Genomic DNA, 12,113 nt, shown 5'->3' with positions numbered 1-12,113 from the left:
ATATGAACACAACCGTCTTCCTCAGGGAATGGATTATTTAGATCCATCGGATCAAAGTCCTAAGAACCGAAACCAACCATCAAGTCTCGATGAAGAGATTCAAATACACCCTGCTGTCTTGCTCTCTCCTAAATATTACAAACACAAAAACCTTAATTTTGATCTGTAAAGTACCTTTATCAAGGGAAATCTACTAGAGGTCCAGAACCAGCTGGTGTGCGTATATCAATTCAACTGAAGAATATAGTCCAGTACAAATTTTTTGTTTTCATTTGAGACTCTGTGATGTAGAGAAGATTTCTGAATAATTTATGGATCGGTTGGACTGACAGAAATCCTCTAGGTCTGATCTAAAATATCGATATCTGGCCCATCTTTCAATGATGGTTACTTTGGACTCGGGTGCATTACCGGAAATGATAAAAATCCTCTGTTTTACTTAATCTTGCATTTTTTTGTTTTGCCTGCAGAAAACGATATGTGGATAATTTTAAGTGAATGGTTCAGATGCTTGCTCGGTTGAAACTCCACCAAAACTGAGTTGAGGTAAGTGAATCAGATGGAGATAGGTATGACCCAACTAAACCCGTACAGAGGCATTATCTTGAATTTCGAAACCCTAAAAATCCGTTTTCTCCTCTCTTCTTCTTCACTCTGTTCTCTCTCTCATTCTCTTCAAAATCCGTTTCCTCCATTCTTCTTCTTCTTCTTCTTCTTCTTCTTCATCTGGCCACCAAGACCCATTCCTGCGGCGAACCCAGACGATACTTCCAACGTTGCAATCAACCCCTTCCGATCCAAACAAGATCCAAGAGCTTTTTTTTTTCCTTGATTTCTTCTTAAACGAAAACAGGATCCAAGAGTTTTTTTTTAATTTCTTCTTACCTGTTGATTGAAACTGAGATGGAATCGATGAGAGCAGAAACAAACTTTGCGTTAGAAAGAGAGTGAGCCATTCCGATCGAATGAAGTTTTTTTTCACTAGCTCTGCAGAAAGATCTCAACAGTTTTTCTGATAGTTTCGGAACTGGAAACCCTTTTGCAGCAGCGGAGAAAACTCTTCGCCACTCTCTCTCTATAGGAACGTTGTGATGGTTCGAGACTGAGGGATTCCTCTCTTTACATAGAAAGAAGGGTGTGGAGATTGTTGGTGTACGATGTCTTGTATTCCGTCGCAGTTTAATCTAGGGAGTACTGGTGCAGCACCTAGACAGGCAGGACAGCGGTCCCGCTAGTCGATTAGCGGGCCGTGGGGATTGCAAGGGGGGCAGAGGCCCCCCTGCATAGCAGGGGGTGTAGGGGGGTGCAGCTTCCTGCTTGAATGTTTTATTTGAGGGCAACTGTGTACTTTCCGGATTAGGATTTTTTTGCTATATATTTGTAGCGAGGGTTTCTTTCTCTGTAATGCAAGCAATACTGAGAGGTGTGAGGACGAGCGCTGTAACCCTATTCTCCATTAATAGTGAAGTAGGATCTCATCTCACCAGGGACGTAGGCAACCTTGCCGAACCTTGTTAAATCTGTGTGCATTGTTTGTTTTGTTTTTTCATTATCTTCTGCATCGTTTTAGGGTTGCGTTTCTATATGGAGTTCTCCTGAAAAGTGTGACGATGAAGCACCAAGGACCGGATAAAAATCGTGCGACAAAATGCAGCCAGCAGGAGTCTCTCTTTGTTTTGATTCAAACAGAAGGAGACTCAAACCGGTTTGATTCATTTGAATGGTGTTCATCCAATCTCAAACCGGTTTTGCATTGGTTTCAACCTTAAACTAATCTTGGCTGTTCACTTTTATTTGTCCACATGTCATCTTCTGTAGGGGCAAAACAAAGAAGTGCAAGATTTAAACAAAACAGAGGATTTTTATCTCATCATTTCTCCACCGTCTATGTCTACACGGCAGAGGTCGTCCAACCATAGAGTGTTCATTTCCCAAGTTATGATTTAATTATAGAACTTATTTTGGTACGAGTTGTAAACTCGGATGTCCTAAATTAGACTCCCACTAAGCACATCTAGGGTCACTCGCACCGGGTGTTTAGTGTTCTTCACTGCTTTCAATAAAGCTTTCAGTGAAAGTTGAATGGTCCTCATTCAACCCCGGTATAACCCGGTCCATGCAATTGTGGAGTTAGTATGGACCCGCGGGACTAGTCAGGCCAAATGGCTGGATACCCGTCATTGACTAAGAAAAAAAAAAATACAGAACTTATTTTGAGCTGTGATCCAATGGATTTGGGCATCTGACTTAAGATCTCTCTGTCTTTGCTACTGAGGATCCCTGGGTTCCCCTCCACTACAGCAGATGAAGGGAACCATTTCTGAGTCATCCACCAGTAGAGCAGTTGAGGGGCGTAGTGTGCGATCCCAAGTGTCCATTGGTCTTGCAACAGCTGCTTCCTGTAGGCTTCTATTGATAGTTTGGCAGGAAAAGAAGACCACCAGTAATTGATAACAGGAGCTACCAAGGATAAACCCGCCAACCTGCGAAGATGATAATTTTCAGGTGTGGAGACCACATCCCGTGGATGGTGTGAGATGGGTTGGGGTGGTTACCCACAAGGGAGAGAAGAGAGAAATTTCTCTCGATAATTTATATTTTGATTTTCATGTATAGAAAAAAAGAATGGGCCATTAAGTAGACAGTGGCTTCATGCCTGTGTGGTATGTGTTTAAGGCAACTCCAAGCCGGGTAACCTCCCATAGAGATACCAATCACGTAAAACTTTGATCCAATCGCCAACTGATCGGCCAGTTCTTGAATATCAAATGCTTCACTTTTCACTGACCTCATTGGGTTTGGATCACTTTCTCCATACCCAGCTCTATGAAATGACAGAAAATATATCCTCAGCTCTTCTGTAAGTTCCTGCACAAAGTTTCATTTCTAATTAATCTAAAACGAAAGAAAAGCCAAAATTTGAATGATCAGACTAAACAAGAAACCAATATTACTTGAGATGCAGGTAAAGTGAAATCTTTGGAGGAGCCAAACCATGAACGAAGATGATTCTGTATTTGGCCTCGTCCTTGGGGACCCCACTCTCCCTATATGCCAAATACCTTCAATCACTGAGCTTAATTCTGAATGATGTAACAGGAGGACCACCTGGGGATCCACATATCTTGGGAGGGGGAGGCTTTGTGGCCTGATAAGCCCATCCCAGAAGAAACACCAGCAACACCACTGCTATCCTTGTTAGCATCCCTTGGAACAGCCAGACATTTGACATCATTTGCTTGGAATTAATGCAGTAAAGCTGTGAATGAAAGCAAAAGAAGTGTGGGTTGGAATGGGAGGTTTTATATCTTCGAAAATTCTAGATCTGAAAGCCAACCTGAAATCACCATTGCGACTTCAAAAATTGGTGCTTCAAGTCGGAGCCTGGAGGTCAGAATTTAAGCTCCCTCTAGGGAAGTGGTGGGTAAGAAAGCGGATCAAGTTTTCATACCAGAATAGTTCCAATCTAATTCACACACACGGTATCCACGATAGGAAAAACCCTATCATAGATACCATGTGTGGTCTAAGGGTTCTCGTACAGGAAAGGGGAACCTGATCCACACACAGTGGAGGGTAGGCTGTTGTCGGTTGGGTTTTATTTTGACATTTTGACTGTAAGGTGGACACTTGAAGCGTGATCATGTAGAGGATAGGAGTATAAGCTTTAAAATTGAATTTGTCACCTTACAAACGTGCCCAACAGCTGAATTGCATAAAAAGCAACAAAGTTCTAGTTCCCACATGGTTTAGGAAATCGTGTTGGAATCAACGGAAAAATCGTCTTATCAGGCCCTATACAATCAATACTTATGGGTATTGCGGTGACCAAAACCAATGCCGATACCGTGACCTAAATTACTTAAATGCGCGTTTGATTGCTTAATTTTTTAGAGACATTTATCTTTTAAGAATATAATTCCATAGAATGTGGTTCCTTGGATTCATATTCTTGACAAAATAATGTTTGGGTAGTACTGATTCTATATGGTGATTCTCTCTGAATAACTGTTTGGTTACCATGATTCTGTCTTTGAGAAACACCCAAAATTACCTTAAATAATTGTTTTTTTTTTTGGCTAAAGATTCAGTATTTCATTAAAATGAAGAAAAAAAAATCTGAATTTTCCCCCCACCTTCGGCATTGCCATGAGCAGGGAAAAAACTCAGAAGAGAAAATTAAAACCGAAATCTAGGCCTAGACTTGGCATCATGAGCTACCTCATCCCAAATGTGCTTAGGAAGCTGGACATTTGTCTCGAATGATCCAAATTTTGCCGCATCCCGAACCAAAAAATCAGCTATACTGTTTGCCTCCCTAAAACAAAGAGAAATCTTCCAAACAATGGAGAGCAAGTAAGGCTCCAGGGAGATCCAATGTTGGGCAACAAACCATGGAATGGAGCTAGCTTGGACTGCCACTACCACTGCCGCAGAGTCTGACTCAATCTATAGAGATGTTGCTCTCAGATCTTTGGCCATTTGAATATCTGTCATCAGACCTTGAAATTCTGCTACATAATTAGTTTGAACTCCAAGAAACCTCTTAAAAGACCCAATCACAACTCCCAGATCACTTCAAATAACTCCACCTGCACTAGCCCTTCCAGGGTTGCCCATGGAACTATCATCCACATTTAATTTAATCCAACCAAGAGGAGGCTTACACCAAAAAATTTCTAAAATCTCTGGAGGACGTTTTGGACTAATAATCAATCCCAAACACTGGCAGCACATGAGATTAGAGAAATGGAATAATCGGTCAGAGATAGCAAATTTATAATCTTGGAAGTCTCTTTTTATCTTATCAAAGATAGAGAAATGAGAGAGCATTCTACTCTCATATCTCCTAAAGTTCCTTTCCTTCCAAATATTTTCAGCCACAATGACAAGCCCCATGGACCAAGGATCCTTAAAACCCATCACCCTGTGCTTTCTAATCCACCACTGAACTAGCTGAGGTAAATCCACAATATCAGGCCAAATCAATCCAAAACAGTCAAGGAACATGTTCCATATTGTCAGAGCAAATTTATAGCCCATGAATAGATGATTGAAAGACTCCGCTTGCTCATCACATAAGGTACATTTGGAAGCCAAGGGAATTCCTTTAGCTGAAACAATATCATCCATAGGAAGCCTTTATGCATTAAATGCCATCCAAAAGTGGACAATCTTGGTTGCATGAGTTTTCCTCAAACCAAGGAGCTCCATGGAACCTTTGGGTTATGCTTTCTTATCTCCTCCCACGCAGAAAAGGAAGAAAAAATGCTAGAGGAGGTACAACTCCAAACACATCTATCCTTCAAGGGAGAAAGGGACAGGCTAATGGAATGCGCAGCTCCAAAACAATGATGAAGGAGAGGGGATTGCACAGAAGGTAATGCCCATTTAGAATTGTGAATGACATCAGCCACCTTCAAGGAAGAGTTTTTTAAGAACTCCGAGTCTAATCCACATGTCTCTGCAATAGATTTATCTCCTATCCAGATGTCAGACCAGAGTCTAATATCATGGCCATTACCCACAATCCACAGCTCTCTGGAAGAGACTAAATTCCAAACTTTGCGAAAGCCAGGCCAAACAGAAGAAGACTTAAAGGATGATTTTATATTTCCATTTTTCAAAAATCTAGCTTTAAACAGCCTACTCATACCTGAGTTCCCATGCTCGTTGTTCCAAACTTGCTTGCATAATTGTTTGATTGCCCATAAATCTCATTCTTTTTCAGTTTTTGTATACAACCATGCAAGTTATTTTTATGTCAATATGATAGTTTTTAACACTTATGATAGTATTATATTAATACTTCATTTGCTAACTATTGGAGAAAAAAATTCTTATATTTTTTTATTATATTTTATTATATTCACATGACATAACATTAAACTAAGACTTCAAGCTTTTAAAAAATAACTATCAGACTGGATCACTAACAATGCTTCAGCGTCAATAACTGGATCCAGCTTCAGGTGGAAAGCTAGCTTACAACCATCTTCATCTCTTTCACCATTTCTGATTCTTTTGTTGTGTGGGCTTGGGACTGTTCAAAAGCTTTTTGATCATATAGGAAGCTGAGATAGGTTGGATGACTATGGTGCAATAATATAAGGAAACAAATACATGAGAAACTTCAAATGAGTGGTTTAGAAAACTTGGGTTGGAGAGTCTTCCGGGTACAAAAGCTTATGAAATTTTATCTGAAATCACATATAGAAATTGATTAAAGACAGCAAAGGCATTTATAACTTTGCACCTATCTTAAATACAACATTGCTAGCAAATTTTACCAATTTAAAAATTATAAAGGGTCTTGGTGGATTCGAAGCACCATCCCTTGGAACATGCTTGAGACATGCTCATGTTTCAATTGCTCTTCCAAATTTGAGCTAAAGACCCATCAAGTAGAATTTGGAATTTACAATTATATATTTGATTGCTTGCCTTTATTTATTCAATGATGAAAGAGCCAAACTTCCCAAAAAACTCACATCCTCACTTTCTTCTGCATGTCATTGGTACCCTTGTCCCCTCACTCTATTATGTGTGCAAAAGAGTTTTAATTAGGAGAACAAATGCCAAGAGGTTGGTCATGTCTGATATAACAGAAGATAATCTACTGCTTAGATTTTTTGGTGTTAGAATAATTTTTCCCATGGCTAGTAGAATATTATAGTTTTATAATTACTTTTTTTTGCTAAAGGTCAGCAAGATTTTATTAAAAAAGAAAGAATAAAATACTAAGAAACTCAATTGGGCATAGTTGAAATATAAAACCAGATCTCAATTCCATCTTCGGCATTGCTATCAATAGAAAGAGACCTGGACTAGGATAGATCAAAACCTAATCGTTAATTCCACCTTAGGCATTGCCATCAACAGAGAAGAAGACTAAGCAAACGAAATCTATCTAAAGCCTAACATCTAACCAATCACTTGAATCTATATTAGGGTCTCTCTGTGGCATCCCAATCAACATCATAAACAGTAAATCGAGGAGCTTCATTCCAAAATGTCGACAATCTTGTAGCTACCGCATGCTTAGCAAGGCTATCAGCTACCATATTCACATCTCTGAAGCAGTGAATAATATTCCATCTAGTACCATTTAAATAACTTAGCAAGGAGAACCATTTTCGTCTAAACTTCCCAGGAATGATCTTATTTTGCAGACACCAAACAACTGAATGTGAGTCACATTCCACTTCAATCCAAGTCAAACATAGCTCTTTGGAAATGTGGATGGCTACAAAGAAAGCAGCAAACTCAGCATCACACTTCATAGGATGCCCAACATGGTCTCAAAAAATTCTCCCTGTGCCTGCATATCCCGGGTTCCCAAGAGAGCATCCATCAATGTTTATCTTGATGCAGCCATTAACTGGATGTTTCCACATTAACCCCATAACCTGCCTAGGCTTGGGATTTTCCCTTATCAATCGTAAAGAGGCCAATAGGACCAGCTCTTTAACTGATTTGATCTTGACTGAGTATGCAAGAGATATGGCATGCAAATTATTCAGAACAGCCTTCACCACAAGTCTTGATATTCTGAGATTGCAATCATGGCACCTAGAGTTCCTTTCAAACCAGATGTTATGAAAGACATGAAGTAAAACATGATTCCGTATTTGCTTTAAGGGGATTGAGGTATACTTCCTTTTCCACCATGAAAAGAGCCCTTGAATTGAAGGAAAGCTCTACCAGTGAATGTCAAAAAATTTCAAAACTTCACACCATACCTCACTGGAAAATCTACAATCAAGAAATATATGATTTAGGGATTCTGGATCAGATATGCAAAGGGAACATCACAAATCCATGGAAACTGATCAAGATTTAACTAGATCATCCGTGGGCAACTTTCCATGAACTATCCGCCATCCCAGTGTTGAAACACGAGGATGGATTCCCTTGCTCTAAATTGTACGATACAATGGAACTTTTGTCTCACACACACGAAGGCCATCCTAGGCTGAACAAATTGAAAACCTCCCAGACTGGGTAAGAGACCACACCCTCTGATCTAGGCATGAGCCTGATGTAAGAGGAAAATTTTTATTTTGAGAGCAAATCAAGGGGTTGAGAACTTAAGTCTACTATGAAATCCGAGACTTTAGCATGGAGCGCCTCATTATCATTGATACCCACCTTTTTAGCCATTGAGTAGTTAGCGAGCCATCGGTCAAACCAGAATGAGATGGAATTACCATTCCCTACCACCCATCTTTCATCTTGCTTCACAAAATCCCAAACCTTTTTAAATCTTGACCAGATAGAGGAGCAGATATATGAGGACTTTGGCTTCCTTGAAGGAAAAAATGAATGTTTTACACAAAAAAGCAGTAATCAGTGACTTGTCATTTTTAATAAACCAAGTAAGTTTAGCCAACATAGCAAGGTTCACATCTCTCAGTCTTCGTATTCCCAAACTACCTTCATCTCGAGGCTTACAGACCATGTCCCATCTAACCGTGATCATCTTTGTAGTATCCAACTTGCCACTCCATATAAAATTCCTGGTCCATCACTCCATCTGAGAAATAACAGAGGATGGCCAGAGATAAATAGAAAAATTATGGATTGGAATACCCCATCACCGATTTAGCCAATTCCACATGACCTGCTAGTGATAAAAGTTTTCCCTTCCACCCAGCCAGCCTACCCTTGAACTTATCAACTAAAGGCATAATCAAATCCCTCTTCACCTTTCCTTTGAAAATCTCCACACCCAAATACCGGGTTGGAAACTTACATTCTGGAATATTAATAACCTATTTGAGACGACCTTTTCTAGTCGTTGGTATTTTTCCAAAAAATACCTTACTCTTCTCCATACTAATAATCTGACCATAATACTATTGATAAAGATCCAAATATCTCATAACATGCTTAACTCCCCTAAGGTTTGCATTAATGAATATAAATATATTATCTACATATAAAAGGTGAGAAGGGGTAGAAGAATGCCTAGGACTAGGAAGAGTTCTGACCCTCTTATTATGAACCAGAGCTTGAAGACCACGACATGATACTTCCTCATCAATGATGAACAAAATAGGAGACGAGAGTTCCCTTGTCTCAGACCCCGCTCCACTCCAAAAAATCCCACTGGGCCTCCATTTATGAGAACTGAGGGCCGAGTAAAAACAAGGATCTGATGTACCCTATCAATGAAAGGCAGCGAGAAACCAAACTTCCTCATTACATCAAATAAAAAACCCCCAATTGAGAGTGTCATAAGCCTTCATAATGTCCCGCTTTAGCGCCAATCCTCCTCCAAATGATTTAGTATGCATCAGATTAGCCAACTCCGAGGCTATGCAAATGTTTGAAGATATTAATTTACCCCTCTGAAACGCACCCTATTTCTTAGAGATTAATTTTGGGAGCAGCATAGTCAACCGAGTTGCAAAAATCTTAAGGATTATTTCGAAGAAAAAATTCCCTATACATATAGGTCAAAATTGACTGACCTTTGAAGCTCCAGCCACTTTTGGGATGAGGGTCAAGAAATTAGAATTAATCCCCTTCGTGATCACCCCTTCTCTAAAATTTTTTTTTAATTTTAGCACATAAATTAGGGCCAACTATATTCCAACATCTCTCAAAAACAAACCTGGAAAGCCACCTGGACCTGGAGTACTGTCAGGATCCAAGTCAAAGCTCAAAGATTTAACCTCGTCCTCAAAGGGGGTATCAGTCAGGAAAAGGTTGTCCCCCAAAGAAATACACTTTGGGATATTGTGAAGAATATCAGCCTCGCTAACATTCCCATCTTTTTTATGAAATTTCTCAAAATGAGCTGAGACAAACTAGCGAATATCTGTTAGGGAGGACAGAAGCTCCCCATTCTCAATGTGTATCTCTCTGATCTGATTTTTTTCCTGTCTCATCTTTTTAGATAAGTGAAAAAAATTCGTATTTCTATTCCCACAACGAAGCTATTTTAGATGAGATTTCTCAGCCCATAACTTCCCTTGAAGTTGCAGAGTGAAATTGAAATAAAAATTGAATGACCTAACCATTCATCATCTAGGAATTTAAATACTCAAACCATGCAATTAAAAATTAAATAACTGAAAACAAAAGTGTTGAAAAGTAAAGCAAAGTGCAAATAAAGAGGAGAGGCACACAAGTGGGTTTCTCTATTTAGCCCAAGGGATGCACCATAAATAATATGAGCTTCCCTACTTGACCAGAGAGTTTCTCTTACAGGGGCTGCTCTACTTAGCTTTTAGGGAAAGGGAGGCAAAGTAAATGACTGAAAGTAAATAACTGAACGTAAAGTCAATAAAAAGATGGTTTCACAGCTAGAGAGGGGCAAAGCCAACACATGCATCTAGCAAGGACCTTGGGGGAAAGGGAAAGCATCAAAATCAAAATTTAAATTTAAATCCTAAATTAAAAATGAATGGGTAGCAAGAAGAAGGAAGGAGAAGGAGGGGTGAGAATACTTATGAAGAAGCCTACTTACCTGAACTTCAATACTCAAACTAAAAACTTGATTGATTTGAGATACTACCAACCCTAAAAACCAGATCTGGAATGAACCAAATCTAAAATTGCTAGGCCTGGAGAAAACAAATCTAAAAGAGAAAATCTGAACTTGAAAGAGATGCTCCATAGCTTGTTCTTGTCACCCAAAACTAAACCTAGAATTAGAAATTAAAAATTACAACTTCAATTGCTTAAACAATAAAAATAAGAGACTAAATCAAAAACAAAAGTACTTGCATTAATTGAATAAAAAGAAATGATAGTCTTTGGTTGGAGATTCACAAATTAAAAACTTCCAACAGATGACAAGATTCGGAAGCGTGGAATCTCTTTACCTTCAAGATGAGATCTTTGTGGTTCTTCAGAAGAATCTTTTTCTCACATATTCTTTTGGTGCACTTATGCTTCTTCCCTTTGACACAAACTCTATGATTTATTTGGTATTCCCTGGTCTTCTATCTCCTCTATTGAGGAGCTTTTCCAGTGGTGGAAGCGCAAAGCCAAGTAGGTCACTTTTAAAGAAGTATGGAACTGTGGAGTCATACTCCTGCCTTACTACCTGTGGATGGAAAGAAATGCAAGAAGAAATCATGGTTTGCATCATCACCCTAAGGATAGCTTCTCCAATATCCAACGTGAGATGAGATCTTTTTCTTGGACCTTCACTAAGAAATCATTCTTTATTTCTGATCTCTTATGCGCCAGGCGCATTGGTGTTACCATCACCTCTGGTAAGCGACCAATGGAAGTATTTTGGTGCCCGACCCCCCAAGATGGCTGGGTTAAACTTAATACTGACGGATGCTCCCTGGGGAATCCGGGTAGGGCAAGTATAGGTGGTGTTCTCAGGAACAATAAGGCCGAGGTCATATCCAATTTTAGGGAAGCGATTGGAGTCAAAACAAATTTTGAAGCTGAAATTTTTGTTGCAATTTTAGGTATAGAAAAAGCAAGAGATTATGGGATCCAGCATCTTTGGATCGAAGTTGATTCAGTGGCAGTGGTGCTTCTTCTTTCTCGAGCTCTAATCCCATGGTATGTCTTCCAAAGATGGAGAGGGCTTCAGACCTGTTTACACTCATCTGTCTGGAAGATCTCTCATTATTATCACGAAGGTAACACCATTGCCAATTTTCTTGCAAAATCAGCAGCTAAGCTGAATACTTCAAACCCGGTGACATCTTGGCCTCCCTTGATTCGTATGGCTCTTGAGCAGGATGCAAATTTGTATCCTCACTATAGATTCTTGTAATTTTTTGAGGTTGATTTTCTTGGGGTTATTCTCCTATTGATGGCAATGCCGAAGGTGGGAGTCTAGCTCTAAGTTAATCTTCACTTTTTATTTTTTCCCATCTTTTGTACAATATTTTTCCTCTTTCATTTTAATATAAACAGGATCTCTTAGCCAAAAAAATAATAAAAAGAAATTACAAAAGTGTTTTAAGCAAAAACCTAAAACAAAGAACTAGAGGAGAAAAAACCTAGAGAAAAAGAGAAAAAAACTAGAGAAGAAAGGTGCACCCTCCTCTCCTTGGTCGACTCTCTTATATAGGGAATGGGGAGGTAGAGATAAAATAGGAAGGAGGGGATTTTTTTATTTCTTGCCTTTTTTT

At 39.3% G+C, this 12,113-nt stretch overlaps 1 pseudogene; it reads right to left on the bottom strand.

Moving 5' to 3' along the window:
* Positions 1-1,841: 1,841 nt before the first annotated feature.
* LOC122057499 overlaps positions 1,842-12,113 on the bottom strand; it is a 14,862-nt pseudogene continuing 4,590 nt past the window's right edge.

This window comes from Macadamia integrifolia, chromosome 12 (genome assembly GCF_013358625.1).
Source record: "Macadamia integrifolia cultivar HAES 741 chromosome 12, SCU_Mint_v3, whole genome shotgun sequence".
In the NCBI taxonomy this organism is placed as follows: domain Eukaryota; kingdom Viridiplantae; phylum Streptophyta; class Magnoliopsida; order Proteales; family Proteaceae; genus Macadamia; species Macadamia integrifolia.
This window is presented reverse-complemented; position numbering and strand designations above follow the sequence as displayed.